Here is a 25,597-nt window from a genome sequence, read left to right on the forward strand (position 1 = left end):
GGAGAGGCTGTGTTCTGGCCTGGTGCATACTGGGAAGTTAGAAGGCCCGCTGTCCCGCCCGTCTGCCCCTCTCACCGCCCCCAGACTGGTACATTCCTCCGACTGCCCCCAGGTGGTCTCTCACCAGCGGTCCCATCCCTTGGCTACTCTGGGAGTGGGAGCCTTCTTCTCAGGCCAGTCCCCACTCCTCCTCCCACTTGCTGTGCCCACTCTAACCCTATCCCCTCCATCTGTCCCAACGCTCCCCACCTCTCCCAGAGGCTGACCCTCATGTCCTGCCCCCGTGGCCTTTCCTCCTGGGGCCACCGTGGTTCAGCTGTCTGGTCCACTCTGCTAGCCATGCAAGGCCCCCTGCTGGCTGGTCCACGAGTGCAGACTTGCCTGTCGCCTGGGGCACTGCTCCAGGTCAGGACACACCCACACACGCCTCTTTCATGGACCCACCTGGGGAGCAAGGTGATCTGTCAGGACACGTGCTGCTCTGGCCTCCCCCTCAAAGCCCCAGGAGGTCGAATCCTGACCACTGCACAATATGGTGTCTTCCTACTGTGTCAGTGAGCAAGCTCTCCAGTAAGACCCCAACCGTGATGCTGGAACATTCTGGCCTGTTCCCTTCTGCTGGGCACAAGGTAGTGGGGTGGTTTCTGCAGGCTACAGTGCATGGAGGGAATTCTGTGGCCTTCCCAGACTGCAGACACGGGCCGACCTGCGCACTGCCCTCACCAAAGCCAGCATTGTGGGCCGGATAATGGACCTGTATGGGCACCCCAACAACATCGATGTCTGGCTGGGGGGCCTGGCTGAGACCTTCCTCCCCCAGGTGCACATGGGTCTGCTGTTCGTATGCCTCATTGGGAGACAGATGAAGGCCCTGAGGGACGGAGACTGGTAGGTGCCTCAGCTGGGCATGTCTGCAGCCCCCAGCCCGCGCAGGCCCCAGCACAGCTGTCGTGGGCCCTCACACAGCCCGGCTGTCTCTGTGGGGCTGTGAGACCGGGTCTTGCGTCTTTGCAGCCATCACATGGTGACGCCCAGAAAGCCCCTCTGTATGTTCTTTCATGGGTCTGCCAAGTCGGGTAGGGGGCGCTAACCGAGGAAGGAAACCTAGGTCCAGGAACAGCGTCCGAGCGGGGGCGGGTTTGCTGTCCTTCTGTCAGCATGGCCTGACCACTGTCCCGCGAAGGCCCCCGAGGGAGTCAGGAAGCCACGCCCTCATTTCCGGCCCAGTGGGTCAGGAGGGAGGGGTCTGGGAGCACTCGGACACAGACGACAGCACAGGACATGCTGTCTGACCCGACGGGAGGCGCCCTCAGCCGCGGGCTCTCCTCTCCTGTGCATGTTCTGGTGGGAGAGCAGTGCGGTGTTCCACCGAGGCCCAGCGGCGTGAGCTGGTGAGACATTCCCTGTCCTGGGTCCTCTGTGACAACACGGGCCTCCCCAGAGTGCCTGCTGATGCCTTCTGAACCGGAAGATTCCCATAGGACTTTGAGGCATGCGAGAACATTCCGGGTCTGAACCTGGACGTGTGGAGGGAGCCCCTTCCTCAAGGTGATGTGAAGCACTTTTTAGATTAGCTTGTAGCATGTGGGTCGTTTTCAAGAGTGTCATGTGCCACAAGGCATGCCCAAAGGGGGAGGTGAGCTGCTCCACATCTGCGCCGCAGCGGGGACCCCCAAGTCAGGGCGGGCAGGTGTGTGGACGAGCACGTGGGTGTCGGGGCACAGGGCTTCCGCTGGGCCTCCGTGACGCTGTCCGCAGAGACACACCCGGTGCCGAGAAGCGGTGTGCCCACTAGACTGCAGGAAAGATGGCCCTGGCTGGAAGTGGGGGGGAGGCAAGAAAGTCGGCAAGGTGAAGGAAGTGAGGGAGTTGGGGAGGTGAGGGGAGGGGTGGTGTGTTTAAAAGGGGTGAGAGGGTGGGAGTGACGAGCAGGTGAGGGAAGTGAGGGGTGGAGTGAGGGGGTGAGGAGATGAGTCGGTGAGGGGTGAAGGGGTGAAGGCCCTGAGGGTTAGGAGCAGGAGGAAGATGGGTGGCGCCGAGCACTGTGTTGGGTGAGGATGGCGCCTGGAGGGGTTGGCTCAAGGCAGGGACTGACGTGGAGGGGGAGGCTCCCCCCCATGTCCGCTGCCGCCCATCATGCACAGCCTGGACGGATCTGTGGGACATGGGGTCCCTGTGGCTGGAGGCCACGGAGACAGGGAGGGGACTGGGAGTGAACGCCGCTGGGTCTGTTGCCGTCTGGTACAGGTGACATGTATGGCCTCCCTGACAGCGTGGACAATGGGGACGTCGTGCTCTGCGGCGAGACCGGATGGCACATACTCGTGTTCTCCTGCCGCCATGGGTTCCAGTTGCAAGGCCGGGAGAAGGTGGCCTGCGCCCCCCGTGGCCTGCTCCGGCCGCCCTTGTGCCGAGGTCAGTGGCTCCTCAGTCTCCGGCTTTACTGACTTTCCCCTAGATCTTCGGTTTGCAAACAGGAAGTAGAACGAGTGTCGTCGGGAGAAGGGGCCGGCGGGTGTCGTCCTCTTCCGCCCAGCCGGGCTGGCTCCGAACACGGCATCCACCCAGGCCGATGCGCCCCACAGGCCTCGTGCCAGATAAAGCACCAAGACAGTCACGTCCCAGCGCGGCCATCGGGGATGCCAGCGGGAAGGGGACGTGTTAGTGACCCATGGGAAGAGCTTCCAGAGCCGCCTCCTCCGATGAAGCCCAAGAGAAGGGCTTCCGCTCGGACGGGCCCCACATGTGTCTGAGTGTGGCCATGCGGCTGGCACGAGCGTGAGTGGGAGCCTCCAGGGTCCGCCCCGGGGGCCCTGTGCCCCATTCTGCTGGTTAGAATGGTGTTAGGGGCGGGGGGCACTCAAGTGACGGGCTGGGGACCCTAAGTCACTCCTCCAGAGAAGCGGGCAGAGGGACATCCCCCAGGGGCCCTCTGAGCGCCAGACCCTGAAGTCGGGGTTCCTGGTGAGAGGGGCCGGCACCCCCACAGGAAGGACCCAGGACAAGAATGCGTGACCCCGAGAGTGGGCAGGAGGTGGAGGCCAGGGAAGCGTGATGGGAGCTGGAAGCACACCCAACTCACTGGCCCACGGGCCACGGCCACGGCCACGGCTGTCTGTTGGCAGTACCTGGTATCCGGTGCGGAGCCGCGTGCAGCTGGGCACAAGGGGGAGAGACAAGCTCACGCCGGGGCATCCATGGAGGACGATGACAACTGTCTGGGAACGGGCGTTGCTAACAGCTGCACGAACGTCGCAACATGCCCAGTTACAAATGATTCCGACAGGCAGTTTCTCCTCCAGAACAAGAACCGCGTCTTGGTTTCGGTGTCTGGACTGTCCTGTCCTGGGAGGGTAGCCACGTTCCCTGCTTCCGGCTCAGTCCTGCAGGAAGGTGGACGGAGACTGTGAGCCCCAGGCCTGCGAGGGCGAGTCCCGTGAACCTGCCAGGCTCGTGGCAGCATCTTGCAGCGGCCTGGGTCTCCAGCTGCAGAACTGGGTCCAGGGAGTGCCCCAATGGTAGCAAATGGCCCAGAAAGAGCAGGGTCAGAGCCTGCCAGGGCCGGGGACGTGGTGCCAAACAAACGACCACACAGGGAAACCTTTGCACCCAGATTTGCACCAGCAGGCCATGAGCAGCTGGGCTGGCGAGCACCCCGCGCCTTGTCAGCCGTGAGGACAGAGAGACCACCCAGAGAGCTCTTGCAGATTCGCCTTCCAGAAAATTCACCACACAGGACCCCACATGCCATGTGCCTCACACCCTTTTTGCCTAAACACATTCGACATGTTGATTTGGGCTGTTCTCAGTATTTGTGACCCCAGAGCTCGATTCCTCACATCCCTTCTCAGCTAACCCATCATTCCATTCCTCTTCCTTACCCCGCAAACCAACAACCACTCCTCCCACCAAGTGGGCTGCAAATGACCAGGTGCCCGGCACGTGTCTCATACTGACCACTAGCTGTGAGCCTCCTGAGCCTGATGGCTGCTCCTGGGGGTGACGGGGTGACACTGGTGGATGGCTAGGGTGCAGCCCACCACGTGGGCACATTTCCTGGCTTATAGGGGTTCTGGCAACAGAGAAGCAGCTCTGGGTTCCCCAGCACGCCCAAGTCAGGACCTGCACCGCGACCAAGACCTGGTTGGGCAGGTCGGGCCTGGGAAGGCTTGGGAAGGCCAACCCCCTCTTGCTGGGCCTCGTTCCCCGCTGGCTGTGACCCGGTCTGTGACTCCACATGCCTGGCCTGGGCCACCTCAGCAGCTTCCCAGTCTGCCTCCCAAGCCCACGGCCTCTGTGACTCCACATCATTTCTCAGACACAGGATGGCCCAAGAGGGTGTGATGGTCGTGTCATCCAACACGTGCCCAGGGATCTGTAAAATACAGCATCTATTGACACTAAGACCTCCTGTGTTTCCTGGAATTAGCCAGAAAAGAAATGTTTTATCTAAAGGAAAACGGACTCAGCAAGTCACCAGGAAATAGGCCTCAGAAATCCAGTGAGGGGTCCCAGGTTTCAGGCAGAAGGAGACGTGAGGGCAGCACCCCTTCCTCACCAGCATTTGCCCACCCATGGGCACTGCCTCACTGGGCCTGGGAGCCTCAGCTCCAACTCCACACTGGGCAGCCTGTGCTCTTCTCTGGGCCAGGGTCAAGGGTCGTGGGGTCATGGCCCAAGGCCTCACACGCCCTCTGAGGGTGAGCCGTCCAGTTGGAAGAGTCCACATGGACGCACAGACCCAGCCCTGCCCTGGCCACCCCCCTCCCACTCACCCCTGTCCCACACAGGCCACATCCCACTCGAGGGGGAAGATGTCTCCTGGCAAGGCTCTGGGCCCACGTGGAACAAGACCCAGCTGCCCAGTGTGCCCAGCTCACCATGAGCTGCCGGTGGCCCGACGACACAACCCGCCCATGTCCCAGTCACCTCCGCTCATGTAGGAGCACTTGGCACAAAGCTTGAACGAACATGAGCAGCAGACCGGGTGGGACGGGACCAGCTTCAGTGCGGGTGGGTGTCCCCACAGGATCACGGCCACACCATGCAGCATGGTCACAGCGTGGCTGTCTGCCAAGCTGACCTCAGAGGGTACCCACTGGCGGCAAGAAAGTGGGTGCTCAGCGACGGATGTGGCCCAAGGGAGACATGGCTGCCACAATACTGGGGGTTCTCGATTCTCTTGCCCATGGAGCAGGGAGTGGACAGGAGCCCCCAGGGTGAGGGCCGCAGCAGGGGACAGGGAGGACAGGGATATGGCCTGACCTTCATGTGGTCTGTGCAGATGTCAACGAGTGTGAAAACGTGACAGCCTCTCCCTGCCACCCATCAGCCTGGTGCAGGAACACCAAAGGTGGCTTCAGCTGTGAGTGCACAGACCCCTACATGCTGGTGGAGGACGGGGCGATGTGCGTAGGTAAGAGCTCCCTCCTCCTGCGACCTCCGTGGGAGGGGAGGGCAGGTCGGCCATACACCTTACTGATGGCAGCAGGGTCATCCTCCCAGCGGCATTATGCCCGTGGCCACGCATGTCCCGCCACCATCATGCGTGGCTGGGAGTGACGGGGCCACGCGTGTTCCACGACCACCATGTGCAGCTGGGCTTGGGCTGTGCTTTCCGGCAGCTCTCCTGACCCCTCACACCCATGAGAGCTTATCTGAGAAATGGCTTCCCTGGGTAGTCGTGGGCAGAGGCAAGCCCCTTGGGACCAGGCTGGCCCGGGGCTCTCCGGGCACGCTGACCGCAGCCCTCGGCAGGGGGCTCGCTAACCTCTTCCCCCTCCCCAGACTCTGGGAGGCTCCCGAAGGCTTCCTGGGTCTCCATCGCCTTTGGCGCCCTGCTGGTCGGCGGCCTGGCAGGTCTCACCTGGACGGGGGTTTGCAGGTGGTAAGTCCTCCCCTCAAAGCTGGCAGAAGCCGTCTCCTTCCCTGTGGCAAGGCTGCTGTGTTCCAGAAGCCAGTGCAGACGCTCGGTGCCCCAAACCCCTGCAGCCCCAGAGTAACTTTGTACAAAGCTCCGATTTATGGCTCTTATGCTTACAACTGTGAAGGTGGGAGAGCCCGAACACCTCAGGGCGTCCGCGGCCCGTGGATGGAGACTCGGGGCGTGGGCTTGGCAGTGGCAGAGGGTTGCTGGGGATGCTCCCGTTGGGAGCCGAAATTGTGCCCAGATGTCTCGGAGAGTAAAGGTCCCCCTGGGATAAAACCGGCTCGTCAACGGCCCCGCCCCCGGCGCAGACTCCTGCAAATAGGGAACTTGGATTGACGTAAAGCTGGACCTTTACGTCAAAACCGGCCACATGGTGGGGCCTTCAGAGTGGATCTGGGTGTCTCTTCGGGACGTGGGTCTGCACCTGTCCTCCTGCTTCCTGACCAGCAGCTCCGAGGACTCGAGCTCGGAGTGTTGCTCAGCCTTCCCGGTGGCATAAACTGCAAGACACCACTGCTGGTCCCATCTGCCCAGGGTCGGCCCACACCCCACCACCCTGTGTCTACTGGGACATGCCACAGAGTTCAGCGGAGTCCTCGCCACGGCCCCATCCCCCACCTCTCTGCAGCAGCAAGGTTGCTGCATGCAAACCCAGAGCCCTGGTGGTCAGCTGTTACCACCAGGAGGTCACCATCACGTTCTGAGGTGTCCCCAAGCACAGCCAGCTGCAGCCTGGCCCCTCTCCAAGCCCCTGGGAGCAGCAGCTCTGGGACGGGATGGCTGTGCTCCTCCTGCCCAGGCGTCCCGTCGCAGGAGTAAAGCCAACACCCACTTCCTTTAAACTCCAAGACCACCCTGCCCCCTCTTCTTCACCTGACACGTGGGTTTACCTCTGCCAGGTAAATGGTATTTAAGTGACACACTTTTAACAGACTCGTGATTTCTGGCAGAACCAATGAACACCACAGTTCAGACGGGAATTCCTTCAATCTACCAGCTAAGGGGAACGCGCGACGGCCGTGTGTCTCACGAGCTTGGTGAATCCAGCCGTGATGTCATTAAACTCTCCCTTTGATCACATGAGATCTTTGTTATGGGCTGAAATACATCCCCCAAATTCACATGTTGAAGACCCGGCCTCTGGGACCCTGGCATGGGGCCGTATTTGGAAACAGTGTCGTTGGGGACATAACGAGTTGAGATGAGGTTGTGTCAGAGTAGGTGTCCCCGGTCCAACAGGACTGCTGTTCTCACTGGAAGGGGGAATACGGACAGACAGGGACACACACAGACCGAAGGCTGGGTGAAGATCCGGGCAGAGACCGGGGGAACATGTCTACCAGCCAAGAGTCCCCAGCAAATCTCCCAAAACCTCAGAAGTAGTAGCCCTGCCAACATTTTGACCCCACACGTCCACACTGCAGGAAGAGGAGAGAACAGATTTCCGTGGCCAAGCCCGTGGGGCCGTGGCACGGTGTTACTGATGCCCCAAGAATCGCATACAGCAGTGCTGGGGCATCTGCTGGTGGAAGGTGTCACTTGCCTGTGCTGGGAAGAGCTACAGCAACATCGAGACCCAGGCTCTGTCGGGTCTGGGGCCTGGACTTAGCCTCTGCGCCCCTGGCTTCCTCCCAGGTTGCTTTGGCACCGAGTGTGATTACACTGTCAGGGCCATCACTGTCAGGACCGTCAGGACTATCACCATCAGGACCATTAAGACCATCACTGTCAGGACCTCACCATCTGGACCATCAGGACAGTCACTGTCAGGACCATCAGGATATCACCGTCTGGACTGTCAGGACCATCACTGTCAGGATTGTCAGGACTATCACCATCAGGACCATGACCGTCTAGACCATCACCGTCAGAGCCGAGACCGTCAGGCTGTCATACCAACAAACCACTGATTTGTCAGCAGCAACATCATCTTCAGGGCAGCCCTGCCGACTGCTGGCCATCAGATCAACTGCTGAGCAGCGTCTCTAGTTTTCGGCGGGGCTGGCGTCAGGAAGGAGCCTGTTTTACGGACCACCTGGTCTTAGAAGCTCCGACACGGGCAGTAACTGAAAGCTGTAGCCGGCCACCCGCTGCTCGGTGAAAATGAGCCAGGCCATGGGCACACACCGGCGGAGGGGCTGGGAGCTGCGATCCTGTGGACTGAACATCCACACTGTGAAAATCCAACATCACCATGACTTAAGTTCACGTACCGTCTCTGTCAGACCTCGGCCGCCATACCATGATACAAAGATGCCTCAGGATGCACACAAGGAAAAGGGGTTCTTGTTAAGACGGACAGCTGTTCATCATGGGCACTTGGGAAGACAGTGTCCACTGCCCTGGAGTGTGGACTCTGGAGCCTCCATACCCACCCCAAAGCTCGGCTGGGTCACTGGTCACCCATGCTGGCAGAGAGCAGAGCCGTCTGGCCGCAGAGGTGCTCAGAGCGGCACAGACAGGTGGACACTGACTTGCTGGCCCACAGCCTCTGTGGGGACAGACAGACAGCACCTAAGCCCTTGGGGAGGCGAACCTACAGCCACGCCCAGAAGTGCCCCAATGCGCCCCGCCCGGTATCCGCTCCCCTCCCCACAACAGAAGGCCTTTGGTCGTGAATTTGGTCGAGAGCCTGAAGCCTCCTGGTTGTGGTCCTCCCAGGGAGAGGGAAGCTTGGAAAGGGAAGGAATTTGTCCTCAGGGATTGGAAGGGGTCAGGGTGCAGAGGGAGGGGCCCTGGCCTTGGTGGCCACCCCGATGGACTGTCCTTTGTGGGAGCTCTCGCTGGACAGCCTGTGGGTGGGCCTCCCCCTGGCCCCTCGGCCCGCTGTGTCCACACCAGGGACTCTGTGCCCACAATCCACAAACGCCCTGGCATTGGGACACCTGCTTCCCTCCCAGCCCTTCACCACGAGGCTGTGTGGCTTCATCCAAAGCTCCCACAGCCTGGTGGGCTTCCAGGAGGATGGTGCCACGTGCCCAGCCCGCTGTCCTGGCTCTGTGGAGGACGTGCCCACTTCCGCTCCCATGGGGCTCCGACCCCACAGAGAGCTGGGTGGGGGTGGAGGCGGGGGTGAGGTCGAGCCGCACCCCTGAGTCACCTCTGCTCTGGTGTCCCCGTCCTTCCCTCCGCAGCTCGGGCTCCACTGCTCCGTGCTCCTGCTCCCATGGCTGCCAAGTTACATGGTTTAGCCGAAGTCTTTCTTTTTTTCCATGCAGACATGTGTCACTGGCTCGTCCCCTCTGCATGTGGCTTTCAGTGCGCCTGGGGGTCCCAGTGTGTCCCGTCCACATCCATTCCTCCCGTCACATTTCCTGACTTCCCTGTGATGCCTCTGGTGCTGCTGGTCGCCCTGAGGGTGCTGTTCTCACCCTGGGGGCTCCCAGCTTTGGGAGGGTCTGACAAGGGAGAGCTTCAGCCAGGACTGGCTCCAGCCGGAGAGGAGCACAGCATGCTTCCCAGATGGTCCTGGCTCAGGAAATCTGCGTCCAGATGCCACATGCATGCAGTTGCCTGGAAAACAGAACACAGAAAGTGGGCATGGGGGCCTGCCCCCAGTTCAGCTTCTCCTCCTGGGGACAGTGATTTTCCGAACCCACCTGCACAAATCAGAAGTGGGATCATACAAATTCGGCAGGACTGGGGCTGAGGGTGTCTCTGGGCAGGGTGTTCGCGGGCTGCAGCCGGGGGTCCTGGCACGGGACAGGCTGTGCAGCCTCCTGACACCCCTCAGCCGACAGAGAACGGTGCAGGCCACGCCGCACCTGGTGCTGTCTTCCAGCTAACAGTGGCCCTGTGCTCCTCCGTGGATGGATCAGGAGGTGCCCGGGGTCCCAGCACCCCCTCCAGTCACAGTGACAGCATGACAATGTGTGTGACGGGCCCAGGGCGTTCGCCTGAGTCATGACCTCCGTCAGCAGGTGTGTGCTTGTCCGCAGGGCACACGCCAGCTGGAAAGCCTCAATGTGCATTGCAGGCTCGGGTGGAAGAGGAACCTGCTAACCTCGGCACTCGCCGGGACACAAACGCATCCCAGCCTGCTGCCGCCACTCGGGGCATAGGGCAGGTGGGTACACGCCTGGGTGGGCACAGGGTCCCCACTCTTCCACGTTCCCATTCAGACCAGGAAGCCATCACGGAGACCCTGGTCCCCTGACCCTGCGTGGCTGCCCACGCCGGTCCGGTCCCTCTCTGCACACACTTGCTGTGCGATCACAGCTTGTGCAAGCTGCGTTCTTCCAGGAGGATGACTTATGACAAGTGTAACCTACTTTGTTCAGAGAGTGCAGACATACTAGAATGAGTAAGCCGGGGTGGGAGCCGGGATGATGCTTCCCGTTTGTGCAAACTGGGTCAGAACTGACCCCGTGGCAGGTGCTTGCCTCCATGTCACCCCAAGTCTCAGCCGAACACGACAGCTAGAAATGAAAGGAAATGTTGACTTCTAGAAAACACTTTTTATTAAAAAATTGAGTCATTCCAAGTAGTGTGGAGACAATGGGTCTAGACTCGTGTGTGGCTATTTTTACTTTGTGTGCATGACCACAGGATGGGTGACACTGAAGTCGGGCGTGCGCACGCCTGTCCGAGACCTAGGTGGGCAGCCGGCCCTGGGACACTCATAGCTGGTTGGCCCTGCCCCCGACGCGTCCCGCCACAGAGCAGGACCTGCGTCCATCCTGAAGCAGGGAACCGAAACACCCCGTTGGAATGCACACACAAGGACCCTTCCAGGCACCCTGGGACCCCGCTTGTCCCTGGGCCCCCAAGTAGCTGACTGAGACCCTGGGGCCCTGGCGGGTGCCTGGTCTGTCCACATGCTCAGAGCCAGTTCTCTCCCGCAGGACCCGGCCTGCGGATGCCAAATCCTTCCCTGCCAGTAGGAACTGCAGTGACACGCTCAGAAGCCAGGTGTGACAGGGAAGCCACGGGCTGATTCCTGGGAGTGGATGGTCCTTCTTGGTATGGGAACCCCCTTCCCACACGACAAGGGGGAGGAGGTTCACTCTGGAAACAACTTCGATCCTGGCGTGTCCATCCTGAATAAAGCATGCACTGCTCCCCAAGCCAGAGTCACGTGTCCTTCACGCTCGTTTTCACGGGCAGGTGACAGGGTGGACAATGGCGGCCCTGCCCATTGTCGGACACCAAGCAGGATACCTTGACCCAGGTCACTCCATGACAGCAGTTCTGAGTTTCCAAAATCACCACTGAGGCCATTTCCCAAATCGAGGCTGACTTAGCACCTGCTCAAATCATGACCCGGCACAGGCGAGGAAACCCTAGGCCATGTGGCCACGGGCTGTGCGCACCCACCTGACCCACTCCTCCCGGGGTGGCCTCCACAAGCGTCCACACGCTCACAAGCCACTCCGTCCCATCCAACATGCCGGGACACGCCATCTTCCCTGTACTCAGGGCTGTCTTCCCCAGGGTCCTGTCGCCGTTCCTTCTCCTTCCTCCCTGTTTCCTGCCCACCCACCCCCTTCCCTGCATCCTGCATCTCAGCCACCTCTGAGCCATGGACACTCCACACCTGTGCCCCTCCCTGCTACATCCCCTCCTGGAGGTGTCTCTTCCTGGCAGTGTCTTCTACCGGCAGTCCTCCTTGCAGGCAGCTTTCTCTCCTGACTGTGTCCCCCCGGCGGCCCTTCCTACAGGCAGCAGTGGGAGGAGGTTGGCTCTTCAGATATGTGTCACCCCAAGGGGACTGCCAGGCCCCACTCTGGACACCTGGCACACCCCCAGGTAACAGCCTGACACCCCTCTGAGGGTTTCTGGCCTCAGCGGCATCAAGGGGCTGTGAACTCCCACAAAGCAGTGATCGTCATGGCCCTAGTTTTCTACACAAATGACTGAGTGGCCGGCTGAGATCCCTGCTCAGGTGGCCCATCCCTGCCAGCCCCTCTGGGAGATGGGAAGATGGGAGATGGAAAGCCTGCCCTGCCCCGGAATGTGGAGCGCAGTTAGTGACAGAGACCCGCTCAGGCCGGGGCAGCTCTTCCTGACATGCCAGGAGGGAGGACGTGGCGGAGGAAACGGGAACGTCTGTGACACAGGTCCCACTGCTTGTGACCTGCCCACAATGCTGCTTCGCGCAGGAGCTGGAGACCCAGATCTTACTGCTGTCAGTATGACAGTCACAGCGATTAAACTGCTGCCAGAGGCTCCCTGTGGAAAGCCCACTGGTCCCCTCACCACGAGGAGCCCACGTCCCCCTCGGAGCCCAAAAACACCATGGAGTGCGTGCTTCTGGGCCTGGGACACAAGGCATCTCGGGCTCGGACTCCACGGGATTTCCGGAGGAAAGATGGGAATGGAGAGAGCCCTGAAGGCCCATCTACCTCTGCGGCCGCTCCAACTTCCACCGGCATCAGGGCCAGGACGCGGGCAGTAGCTGCGAGTCCCTGCGCTGTCTGCTCTGGGAGCTGGTCTTTCGTGCCGTGGTGCCCATGTGCTTAGTGTCGCCTCATAAGCTCCTGATGAACAACCAGGGAGCCAGAAGGGACTGTCCTGGATCGTGAGGGTCCCAGGATAATTAAGTATCGACAGGCCACGACCCCAGGGACCCTGAGCTGGGCCTTATGTGCTCCCCTCTTGTCACTTGTAGGGAATCTTCACTCTTGTGCAGTCAGATTGCTTGGGGTATTGGTAACTTTGCCGGCACAGTTCTGGGGGATGCGCTGTCAGGATTAGCGACAGTTTTGTTGTGATCGAAGCACTTGGACTGAGTATGCAGGGGTCCGTCCGCTCCCTTCCCAGGCCCCTGTGTCACTGTCCCTGGCTCGTTTCCCTTTCTCCTTGGCTATTCCCAAGAGGGTGACTGTGCAAACTGGTGGCCTCCTGGGAATAATCAGCCTCACGCGACATTAGCCCCGGATGTACCCCCCAAGGTCACTTTGTGGGGCCCCTTTATTTCGCAGCAGAGCAGCTGAGTCCTGGGTGCGAGCTGGGAACTGCTCTGCGTCCTGAGGAGGGCTGGCAATGCCGTCCCCACAGCGCTTTGCCATCCACCTGCCCGTCTACCAGGAGCCAACCGCCCCAGCATCTCCACCAAAGCTGGACTCCCGATGGTGCGGGAGCTGTTTGGGGCCATCTGGATCATGTGGTGGGAGCCAGGCCCACGTCACTGGGCATGCCCATCGCGTGAGCCTCACCTCCTGAGCGCCCCAACAGGAGCCCAGGGCTTGGGTGGGGCACAACCCCTGCTTAGACCTCTCTCCTTTAGGACAAAGGCCGGCAGCAGGTCCTGGCAATGTCCCGTTTTCCTTGGCTGACAGCACCCCCTCCTGGGCACAGCAGGAAACACAACCCATCTCCCTTGCTTTTCCGGGACACCCCCCTCCCTGCACGCCAGGTTGTGCAGGACAACGCCCAGGGCAACGCAGCTGCTTCCTGGACCTGCTTTGTTAGGGGATTAAGTGCCTGGGGAGGAACGGACTGTGGCAACCCTCACCCCGGAGGCGGCGGAGGCGACACCGGGGGACAATAACAAAAACTGTCAGAAAGAGAAATAAAGGACTTACCAAAACATCATGTAAAGTGTTCTTTCACAACAAAGTACATCTTCCCCTTTTTATTTGAAGTTCACCTTGTAGTGGCTTCTGGCCAAGGCAGCGTGCTCTGAGAGGTGGGGTCCAGCTGCCCTGAGGACAGCGTCTGCCCAGGGACTGGCTGGCCCCACGGAGGCCACATACTGCGTAGCGTGAAGTGCGAATCGGATACGATTTTACCTACCCAGCAGAGCAAATATGTACGACTCGGTGTTGACACCCATTTCTCTACAAAATGTGATTCTGGGAAAGTTTTGCTTTTATTAATGTGCTGTTTTTATAAATTAGAGGAATGAAATCATGTCCTATTGTAGACCTATTTCCAAAGGTCCGGGCAGATAAAGGGTTTGGTTTCCACTGTCGACATGTTTGGACTTTTGTTGCGGCTGCTTTTGGTGCAAAAGCAAAAGAGAATGAACCCATGCAGCCACCCTCCCCCAGTCGGGGAGCAGAGCTGTCGGGGCTGGACCTTCTTGGAATCTGGAAACCAAAGAACCAGGATAAGCAGGTGCCTCTGCTCAATCTCCCACGCCCTCCTCCCCACCCCGCCCCAAACTCGTCTCTCTATGACAGCCAGCTGGGGCTTGGGCAGGAGTCCACCCACCTGGCCCTTGGCTGACGCACCTGCCCCTGGCTAAGCCAGAGACCGGCCCAGGTCTCTGGAAGGTGCAGAGTGCGTTTCCCAGGTTCAGCAGCAAGCCTGGGTGACAGAGATCCACCCCAAGGAAGGTCTTCACCCTCACGACACCTGGTTTGGTGAAGGAGTCACCCAGCCCACGGTCCACGAGATGGCGCTTTTCACACCAGCCAGCATGCTCCAAGCTGGGTGTCTAGGACTGAGCAGGACGTCTCGGGCAGGCCAGCTCCAGCCACCGATCACAGTAATCGACTGACTCTTTTTTTTTTTTTAAGATTTTATTATTTATTTGACAGAGATAGATCATAAGTAGGCAGAGAGAGAGGGAGAAGCAGGCTCCCTGCTGAGCAGAGAGCCCAATGTGGGGCTTGATCCCGGGACCCTGAGATCATGACCTGAGCCGAAGGCAGAGGCTTAACCCACTGAACCACCCAGGCACCCCTAATGGACTGACTCTTGAGACCGACACGGTCCTAGATATGCGCGCAGCTCTTCTCGAGCAAAGCCTGGTTTGAATGTTACCTCTGAGAGCAGCAGCTCACACATCACAAGAGTGCGAGGGAAGCACTAGCTGATCAAACCTGTCGCTGTGCAAGGAACCAAGTCCCACCACCTCTCTGAACCACCTGGGTCTGCCGGGACATGGGACAGATTTGTTCCTAGATGTCCCTAGTGTGGTAACGGACTGACCTTTTCTCCAGTCTCATTCAGGGCTCTAGCCAGAGGCCTGAGGCACTTAGCAGAGCTGCCCCTGGAGAGCTCAGCGTGACTGGGTGAGGAGGGCACATAGTGACCTGTGTGCCTCCTGGGCAGGACTGGACCCCATCCCCTGAGGTCAGAGTGTGGTCTCTGGGCCGACCCCAGACGTCCAACATTACACTGGTCACCCCACTTGGCCTCCAGCACCCACCACCCAAGGCCGCACCCACCCAGGGAACATGACTCCAAACCTCTGGCTGAAACAACCAAACAATGTGGTCTGAGCAGAGCCTCCCAGCTCATTCCTTCCGCATCTGACCAGGAAGAAACTGCGGCACAGACAGTGATTTCTGGCCGAGGGGCTGGAACACGCGCCTGCTGCGGCAGCACTGAGGACGCCTGGTCGATCGGAGTCCCAGCAGCGTGGCCCTTTGGGTGGGGCCGCCTGCAAGGGTGGGTCCCGGCCCTGGTCCAGCGTCCCATCCCTGGTTCAGCGTCCCCTCCCGGCAGCCAGGACACCCAGCCTCCACCGGAAGCCAAAGCAGGTGCCTAGTCTGAAGCTGAGGAGCCGGTCGTGTGGACACAGCTGCGTGTGCTGGGGACCCACGGGGGACGCCTGCTGCCTCCCTGGGCAAACCAGGTGGGGATGGAGACTCACTGCACGCGGACCCTGACCTGACCTCCAAGAGCCCCGACCCCCCATGCACCCCAACATCCACACTCCCTGAGCTCCGGTTCCCCTGACCTCCAGGCACCCCGACCTCCACACGCCCGCTGCACCTGGAACCCCCGGGGCAGGCCCCGGGGAGGCTCCGCGGTCTCTGCCTCTGCCCAGAGCTCGAGCTCCTGCTTCACGTGAGTCCTCTACGCCGCGCAGCAAATTCGCGCCAAAAGGAACTCCCATGCCCTCTGTGGGGCAGGCGACCAGGGGACCGGCACAGGCCTGGCTCTGCACAGGAGGGACCCGCGGCCTCTGGGGGGCGGGGCTTGGAGGCCACGCCCGATGGAGGGGCGGGGCGGGGACTGAGACGGGGAGGGTAGGCCACTCCCCAAGGAGAGGGGAAGGGGGGGATTCCCAGCCCCCAGCAGCAGGCTTGTGGGCATTTTCTTTGTGCGGTTTCAGGTCCTGGAGAAGAAGGGTGGACTGTCTGGGGCGTGGCCGTGTGTTCACTGGTTTGGCAGAACTTTTCTGTGTGGTTTGACCTGGGGTTTATGCTGGTGGCCCCCAGAGCACGGCCCGTGGGCGAGGCTGCCGGCAGGTGCCGGCCCTCATGAGGTGATCCCCACGCGGCTGTGCTAACAAGGGAAGCGACAGCACGTGGACAGACGGGTGTCCCTGGGGTGGCATGGTCGCCGGGCCCTCCCCACGCTAGTGCTTCTGAGCCGGAGCAGGTCCCCCAACGCTCCAGGCGGGACCAGAAGGTGGACAGGGCCGTGGAGTCTGAGCAGAGACCAGCTGCAAGCCCAGATGTGAGGTCACCCACCACTGTCCCCGTGAACTGGCCTCTCCCCCTGAGAGGAGGAGTAAAGACCGGTTCGGGCTCCACCACGAGGAGCTGCCCAGGCCAGTGGGCAGGGGTTTGCTCACCTTCACTGGGGCCCAGGATGCCTGCCAGTCCTCTACCACGTCCGCCTGGCCGTACAGGGATCCAACAGGTGAGACCGCACCTGTCCAGGCAGAGCCTGCCCAGCATCCGGCCAGTCCCTGTCCTGACCACGGGATGGCCAGCATCCGGTCGTGAGCGACACGCATATGTCCTGCCGGTGTGGACGTCTCCATCAAAGGAACAGTCGCTGTTCCTCTGCCCTCCCGGGTTCTTGGGCAGGGCCCCTTGGGAACAGGCAGGTGAATATGAGGACAGGGGACCTTTGTCAGCACATCTGTCTCCTGCCCAAGCCAGGGGACGCCTGGGAAATGAGCACCTCCTGGGGGTTGAGGCTCAGATTCCAGGCACAGGAAAGGTGGGAGGGGCAGGCGAGGCTGTCAGAACGGGCTGGGTCAGTGAGGGCCCCAGTGCCCTCATGGCCTGCTAGGCCTTGTGTGATCCGTCATCTTCTGCCCGATCAGCCAGGGAAAGCCCCTGACATGGGGCGAGGTGCTCAGGTCTGTCTGCAGAGCTGCCACAGCCCGAGGCTGAGCTCCCACCAAGACCGCCACAGGGGCCGTGACCTCCCCGGGGCTCGCATCCTCTCCTCTCTTGACCCTCCCCACTGGGCGAGGCCAGAGGGGAGCATGTGTTGGCAGCTCCTCCAGCCACAGAGGTAGGGGGGCCACTGCAAACACCATTGCACCCGCTGCAACGGGGGGCTTTGTTCTGGAGTCGGGGCCTCTGCTGCTGGTGGCCCTCGGGAGGGACCCTGGAAGGAAGGAGCCGAGGGGGATGATGGGGGCACCCCGTGCTTGCTGGCTGCTCCAGGCCGGGTAGATGAGTAGGGCTCCCGCTCCCACAGGGGCTTTAACATGAGCGGGCAGGTGGGGGCGGGGCACCCAGCACTCACTCTGGTCCTCACCACCCACCCTGCTCACGGCAGGAGGGCGAGGTGTGGGATCTGCGTGCTCCCTGCTGCTGCAGAGACCCCGCTCTCAGGACGGGAGATGCACACAGAAGCAGGAGCCACTTCCTCCCCGTTGGCACAAGAGAAGAATGAGGCACGGAAAGACGCATGAATCCCAAACCCCCAGACCCTGCTCTCAACACCTCACCCTCCCTTCTGGAAGGTTCTGCAATCAACGCTGAGTCCTGCCCACTCCGGGGAGCATATAGGGAAACCAGAGTGGCCTTGAATTCACATTTGCTGAGACAGGCAGTCTGTGGTCCCCAGGGCTGGCCCCACGAAGACGAGACAGCTTTGCTGTGAGAGGAAGAGCTCCCCAGCACTGCTGGCACTGCTCTGGGCCCTTGCCGCCCGTCCTGGATGGTCTTTCCTGAGCTCTGGAGCCATTCTCCCCGGGACCCAGTCATGCCTACCAGCACTCACCACTGCTCCGAGAGGGTCCTGGTCAGGGGTGAGAGCACGCGCGCACATGAAGAAGCTGCGGGGGCCCCAGGACTGAGCGCCTTTCTGGTCCCGACGCCAGGAGTTTTTCTCAGGACCCTTCTGTCCAGCATGTCCTCCTTCCCTTCCTTCCCTGGGGGTCCGGGATGGCTTGGAAGTGTCCCATCACACCTTCTCCCATGTGACCTCCGCCCTGGGCTGTTTCTCTGTTTCCTCCAGATGCTTTGTGTCTCCCTGAGGCATCGCAGGTCCCATGTTTGCATGTCTCCCTTGCTGCCCAGATGGTCAGTTCTCTGGCACGCGTGATCACCCACCAGGCACTTCGGAAGTCTGTGTCCAGAGTGTGGCCTCGGTGGGCACTCAGATGTGCTGCTGGCAGAGGGCAGAGGGCCTCCACCACTTTCCAGAGCCAGCAAGGTGTCCCCTCTGGGATGGGCCTGCTTGGTGCTGCTCTGGGCTTCATATGGAGCGTGGGGTACTGACCACAGGCTCATTCCCTCCTTCCCCGCCCCTGACTCCCACCGCTTCCCGGCCGCCAGGCCTGCTGATTGCTGGCAAGCCAAAGCGGCTGGAACTGAGCCCACATCCTGTCCCCAAGAAACATGATGTCCACCCCAGGTCCCATGGCTGTGGCCGCGGCTACCCCACAGCAGAGGATGATGAAAATCCACCTGCATGCCAGGGAGGTCTTCGGGCTAGAGAGGTCAGGGGCAGGGCAGTGGGCCTGTGTCTGCGCCCACCTGGGACTCCGCTGGAAGTCCCCAGGGCTGAGCACGGGGTTGCAGAGGCCTGCATTCCCCCGGCTGGGGTTCCGGCCTGCAGGGTGAGCTAGAGCTGAATTTCTAGATCTGTGAGCTGGTCAGTCAGAATGAAATCGGAAGCCGCCATAGAACAGGACCCCATCTGAGAGCCAGCTGTGTACACTGACCAGCACCCCCTCTGTGGGGCTGCCGCCTCCTAGCCTTGGACCTCGGGCAGGATGCTTTGCTTTTCTGAGTGTAGTTCGCTCATCTGCAAAATCCAGGTGCAGAGCCGCAGTGCAGGGGTTCATGGGGCCGAGCATGTTCCCTGTGGAGTATTAGCCAGGGCTTGGGGCAGGTCTGTTCAGCAAGCGTCACCTAGGGGCCTTGCTGCAGCCTCTGGCAGGTACCCCACACTGGCCTGTGGCAGCCAGAGCCATCCTACAACTTGGCCCTGCTAAAGATGAAAACAGAAGCTGGAAAAGCTGTTTTCTCAGAGGGTGGAGAAAGCTCCATGAGATTTCCACAGGCCTCCGGAAATTGGTCTGGCAGCCTCTGGAGCTCGCCCCAGGGTGTGCCCGGAAGCCAGCGGCTTTCATCCGGAGCAGCCCCCGCTCCCTGGGGCTGTGGCTACACTGGCCACGTGCCGACCTCTGGGCGGCCAGGTGGGGCCCAGGGCACAGGGCCTGTGGCGGGGACCAGGACAGCTCCATCCTCAGCAGAAGTGTCTCCGCTGGCCCAGAACAGAGAGGAGCACTCAGGTGAGACACGAAGCTGGTGTCCCCCGCAGGGTCTCAGGGTGTCCAAGGCAGTTGGAGAGGATGGGGGCTTTGCAACGTGAGATAGGACATCCTAAGTTTCAGCCGTGGAGAGAGCATGCGTGTCTGTCAGCATGAGCCGGAGACCCCGGATTCATATGTAAGGAGATGCTGATCGTGGTGCTTTCCTCAGATCACCTGCCCACCAGGGTCACCTGCCCATCAGCTCTCACGGCCCTGCGGGTGACCCCGCCTCCCACCACCTGTGCCCACTGGCACCCTGTGTGGACCGAGCCCCATGTCCATGGTGACGCCCCCTGACTCAGGCATTTGAATGTTTAATTGTTAGGGAAAAAGCTATTTTTTGGGGGGGAAAAGTGTTCCTTAAAAAAACATCAGCAGTGAGCACGAGCCCCAGAAACTGAGGGACGGTGAGGAGGTAAGGGTGTGGGTTTGCAGCCGGAACACAGGGCCGGGGCGGACAGGAGGGTGCACGCTGGGTGTACAAACACCTGTATCTCCACAGGGTCTGGAGCGGTGTGTGTCACTGAACATATGATGAACCCACATGCAGCGTGGGAGGTGAGCGGCTGCCGGAGGCAGGGGGCCTCCGGGGACCTGCTCGCTTGCTGTGCTCCTGCACGGACCTGGGAGAGACGGGAGGGCCGGGCGGCCGCGAGTGAAGCTCTGGGGTGTCACACCTGACGAGAGAAGACTACCTGCGTGAAAAAAACGCCATTTTGGTTCAGGACACGGGCAGCTGCCTCCTGGGAACCGCGGAGCAGGGCAGAGAGCACTGTGCCGGCTGGCAGGCGTTCTCAGGTTAAACCGGCCACGCGTCCCAGGGCTGAGGTCCCTGTGGGCGGTTCCAGGCAGCATGGCCTGGCGGTGCCTCAGAAGAAATCCGTGCATCAGACGCGCCTCCTCCCAGTGTGGGCGCCCTCGGCCGGCCATGAGTCAGCGTGAACGAGTGACGGTCCGCACTGGATGAGGGCCTCAAACGGGACACGCGTCAGGCAGGTGCTGTGTTAACCTGCAGGCGAGAGTGCAGCCAGAGCTCGTGGGCTTTCGCCCCTGGGGTAAGGCTGGCCCGCCCTCAGAAGGTTCTAGAACACGGGCCCGCGGTGCACCCGCAGTGAAGCTGTGGGTGACGGGCCGTGCGGCCCAGTCTGTTCATGGATGGGCACGCAAGCGCCCCTTCCACCAGCGGGACTGACAGGAGGCGCTACGCGGAAACCGAGGGCTGTGAAAAACCAGCAGGAAAGCGCCCTGGCCTGGCCCACCACACCCTGTAGGCTGCGTCCTTGATGGACAAAACCCCGGCAGAGCTCAGGAGAGTGGGGTCCTGGGGACAAGGACACCATGAGCTTGGTCACCCAAAGGAAGAGGAAATTTCCCTTTTCTCTGCTCAGTGTGCATGGGGGCACCAGGGCCTGAGTGTGGCATCCACATAGGCAGTGTGACACCATGACTGTCCCCACGAGGGGTGGCCACGACCCCGGGAACAACACGCTTTCCAAGCTCCCTTGGTTGCTTGCTGTTGCGGGCTTTACTGACAAGACCCGGGGAAGGCTTGGTTTAATTTTATGGACGGTGTGTGGAATTAACACCGAGAAATGAGCAACTGGCACAGGTTCCTAGAAATTCTGAGAAAGAGAATGAGTAGAATCACAGCAGAGATGCAGCCCCGGAAGGGCAAAAAGGCAGATGTGGGGCTAGAGCATGAGAAAAGGAAGAGTGTGCCAGACATAGGGGCACGTGAGCCCTGTCGTGTGGGAGGCAGGACGTGCAGAGCTCCCTAGACGCAGGCCAGAGGGAGGGGCAGGGCAGGAGCAGGGACCGTCCCTGGCACGGTTCCATCAAAACAAGCAATCAGCGGGCGCCTGGGTGGCTTGGTGGGTTAAGGCCTCTGCCTTCGGCTCTGGTCGTGGTCCCGGGGTCCTGGAATCGAGCCCCGCATCGAGCTCTCTGCTCAGCGGGGAGCATGCTTCCTCCTCTCTCTCTGCCTGCCTCTCTGCCTGCTTGTGATCTCTGCCTGTCAAATAATAAATAAAATCTTTTAAAAAGGCATCACTGGTCACAATTCTAACCTACTGGGACCCTTGTACCCAAGACAGGTGTGACATCCACGATCTCACCTGTCCTAGAAAAGTCCCTGAGATGAAATGTGATGCAGCTGAGGGGACTCTAAGTTCCAGGGTGACAGAATCACAGGAAAGCCCGGGGATGGGCACAGGCCCCCGAGAGAAGCATCCCCAAACTCCAGGGACACACAGGGGAGAGAGTCATGGTGACAGGAAATTCTACGTGGGACTTTTGCTGTTTGCCGGGAAGATGATGGACATGACATCTCCAACTGGGCATAGCCAACATGTGTTCCTGGGGAAATAAATCACCAGGAAAACCACTTCTGCCCCAAATTAAGGCTCAATTTTCTGATAAGTATGATTAAAACCAGTAGAAAAAGGATTAAAATAATGCAAATGTGGAGGACTGTCAAACTAGAAGACACATCAAGTCTAAGACTCTTAAACTAGGAAATAAACCAAAACCTGCAGCCGGGACAGGGGAGAAGGGTCACAGAGCCCCCGGCATCTCCAGGGGGTCCTCGCTGGCGCTCGCTCGGACATGCAGGCTGTCGGCTCCCGTTTGAGTGTGAAGCAGCCACCCACGGCGCGAGGGGTCACCGAGGGAAATGTGCCATTGAGAGACCACCGGGACCTGGGAACGGCGGACACTGCCCGCGTCCCTGGTGAGCTCCAGCTCAGGGACTGCTCCTGGGTGTCCCTAAGAACCTGGGACATTTCATAATAAGATGGAAGTAAGGGACTTAATGAAAGAGTGAGCATCCTTACGTCATGGTTCCAGAGTTTTCTTTTTCTTGAGATGGAAGGTGAGGGAGGAGAGGAGGACCACTGTGCACTGGTCACCAGGTGCTGGTGGTCACTCTGGTTGACCAAATGTGCAGACAGCAAATGGCCATCAGTTCATGACAGTCAGAAGGGAGTGTGGGTCCCCTACCAGCCCACCAGGCCCTCCCCACTGTCGGCCCCCTCCCCCACAGCCAGCCATCCCCCAACCAGCCAACCCCTCCCCACCAGCCAATCCAACTGCCCACAAGTACAGAGCTCCACGGTCCACGTCACAACCTGACCTCGGAGGCAACAGGGAAGGTAGAGGATGAATGGTTTCGGACAGAGGGGCTCCCGAAGTGGGAGGGTGCACTGCCAGTCCAGACCAACCAGAGAAGGGCCTGCGGCTCCTGGGCCGCACCCAGGTTGGACATTCGCTCAAGAACCGGGTCCCCACCCCTTCCTTGGCCCATGGAGCTTCCAGAGGGAGGAATAACATCGGCGAAGGCGTTCCTTCACAAAATGCAGTTAACGGGGAGGAGACATGGTACCACGTGAAGACACCACTAACCGTGGACTAACCCGTGTCCTCGAACTCAGCGTTAGAGTCACAAACACAGTGTCAGTAATGCCCCAGGAAAGCGCTCCTGTGTCTGGGTTGGGTGAACTCTGCATTGAGGACCACGGAAGCCCACGTGGGCATTTGGTACCTTTACAGAGTGCAAGGGAAATATTTCTAAAAGGGTACTAAATGCAGATAAAAAACCCAAGTTTACTTTAATAGTTGGATTAAAAAATACTCAAGCAACAAGTAATTACTGAGCACTGACTGTATGCAGGGGAGATCGTGGGCTTTCAGCTGAGACCCGCCAGGCTGGCGGCCAACAAGGCCCAGTGCCATGGGGACTGGTAGCAGACAAACACAGCTGATCTTCCATATAGAAAAGACCATAAATATGGGAAACCTAAAAATATTTTTTAAAAGCCATTAGGATCACTAACTGAATTTATCAAGGTTGGACACCAGTGTCCGAAATTGAGCTGCATTTCCTTATACAGGGAGCACATGGCTAGAAAGTTAATTTTTTTTAAAGATTTTACTTATTTATTTGACAGAGATCACAAGTAGGCAGAAAGGCTGGCAGAGAGAGAGGAAGGGAAGCAGGCTCCCCACAGAGCAGAGAGAGCCTGATGCGGGGCTCGATCCCAGGACCTTGAGATCATGACCTGAGCCGAAGGCAGAGGCCTTAACCCACTGAGCCACCCAGGCACCCCTAGAAAGTTAATTTTTTTAAGAAACAACATTTACAGTAGCACAAAATAGCAATAAAGGGAAATATGCCTGACAAAAATGTGTCAAACGTTTAGAAAAATCACTGAAAGAAGTCATAAGTTAATGTAGTCATAAGTTAATGTAGGACGTTTTCGTATTTATGAATGAGACGATTGAATGTTGTTAAAAATGTCGGTGGAGCCCACACTGAATTACAGACTCAGTGCAACAGCATATCAAACTCCTGGCAGACCTTGCTCCCTTGCAGGCAGTGACAGGCTGACGGGCAGCAGGGACCAGACTGAGAACAACCAGGACAGCCTTCAAGAGGACAACAGCCGATGGGCCCACTCCCAGACAACGAACCACGACTGTGTGGTCTCGGCGCAGGAAACCAGGTGAAGCAGCGCTTCAGGGACCACACCTGTCCAGCCCCGACTGAGACGCAGCAACCCCCCCGACCAGGGGTTGGCCAGGTCAGCTGCACACACGTGTGGACAAGCGCCAACCATCCCGTGGGCGTGTTCTACCTAAAACTACTTTCCAGGGTCCCCTGGGGGGCTCATTCATTAAGCGTCTGCCTTCAGCTCAGGTCATGATCTGGTGTCCTGGGTCCTCGGATCGAGCCGCACGTCGGGGGAATGAGGTTTCTGGAGGACGGCGTATGGGGATATATTAATGGTCCACAAGACTTCTCCAACAGGATGGGAAAAGCCCATAAAGGGAGGGTTGGTAAGTAGGACTCGACCAAAACCGCACAAGAGACAGGTGCCCAAGAGAGATGCAAGTGAGGGAATGGGCCGGGGCATGTGTCCCTGAAGGAGGACAGCTGTGCGGAACACGCACGGAACCAGGAACCGCCGACAGACCCGACTGGCTACGTGAGGACAGGCCCGGGGAGAGGGCGTTCAGACAACCAGCCATGACCACGCCGGTGCACAGGCTGCCCGAGAGGCCGCGTCCCCCAACTGGGGACATCCGGGGACCCGGGGACCTGCCACCGCCAGTGGGATGCAAACCAGCAAAACCGGTTTGGAAAGCCTTCTGGCAGTTTCTGACGAAGCTGAGCCTGCGCTTTCAGCGTCCATGGCCACATGGTGCAAATGGGGCCCAACCCCGGGGGGCCCATAGTGGATGCACCTTCTGAGCCAGCATGTGGCTGGTGCATGGTGCTGTGGGGGACGGTCACCGACGGCCCGAGTGCAAGAGAAACCCACAAGCCGAATGGCGTGATCAGTGGAAAGGTCAGACGCAGGCCCCAGTTCTGCACCCGCACACATGCATGAGGTGGCTGCTCCGAGGAGGAAGGCTCACACGTGGAGCCTCTGGCGCCCGCCCTGGTCTGTGTCCCGGCCAGAGGTCTGTGCTGACACACACTGAGATCCGGGGAGCCGTGGGCCCACGTCTGCAAAATCGGCTCTAGCTGGAACGTCAAGGGAGATTCCCCGAAGTCCTTCTGCTGTGAGGTCTACCACCCCGAAATGTTGTGTTCTGTTGGAGGAAGCTCTTCTGGCAGGGGAAGCCCGAGCTGTGTATCGAGGAGTCTGAGGTCAGCGTAGGGGACGAGGATGAGCAGAGGGGTGCAGAGGGCCTCCCTCCCTAAACTTCTGGCCTTGGTCATTCTGCTGGAATCTCGGGGGTCCTGTGGGGTCACCAGAAGGCTTGTGTCCTGGCTTGGACCCTGGTTGTCAGAGAAATGTGCTTCTGCCGGGGGCTGTCTGCCGCAGCCAGACGCCATCCCAGTGCCCAGCACGACCCACGGGAGCTCAGCGGACCCCAAAAGGCTTCCTCAAACCAGCCTGCTGCCCTGCTTCCCCGCATCTCCTCGCACAGCTTCACGTCCAGAGAGACCGCGGTCCGGCGGGCGAGGGACGCTCCCACCAAGCCCAGGAAGGGCCTACAGCCCCAGTGCACCTCCTGGGCGAGGGCCTGTTCCCAACCCCCTGAGACAAGCCACCCTGCAACACTGTGGGCCACGACGGTTTGGTGCCTGCAGGGTTCAGGGACATCTCCCGAGGAGTGACACCACAGCTCCCCCCTCACCGTCTCGTCCCGCTCCCCGGGGAGTCCTGACCTGGACGGGAGATGCTTCACACCCATGGGGACCAACAGACCTGCTAACCAGAAAAGCATATTTTACCAGAAAATTTGGTTATAAA

At 60.0% G+C, this 25,597-nt stretch overlaps 1 pseudogene; it reads left to right on the top strand.

The window, feature by feature from the left end:
* LOC116585788 overlaps positions 1–23,840 on the top strand; it is a 73,357-nt pseudogene extending 49,517 nt beyond the window's left edge.
* Positions 23,841–25,597: the final 1,757 nt, after the last annotated feature.

The sequence above is a fragment of the Mustela erminea genome, chromosome 3 (genome assembly GCF_009829155.1).
Source record: "Mustela erminea isolate mMusErm1 chromosome 3, mMusErm1.Pri, whole genome shotgun sequence".
Classification (NCBI taxonomy): domain Eukaryota; kingdom Metazoa; phylum Chordata; class Mammalia; order Carnivora; family Mustelidae; genus Mustela; species Mustela erminea.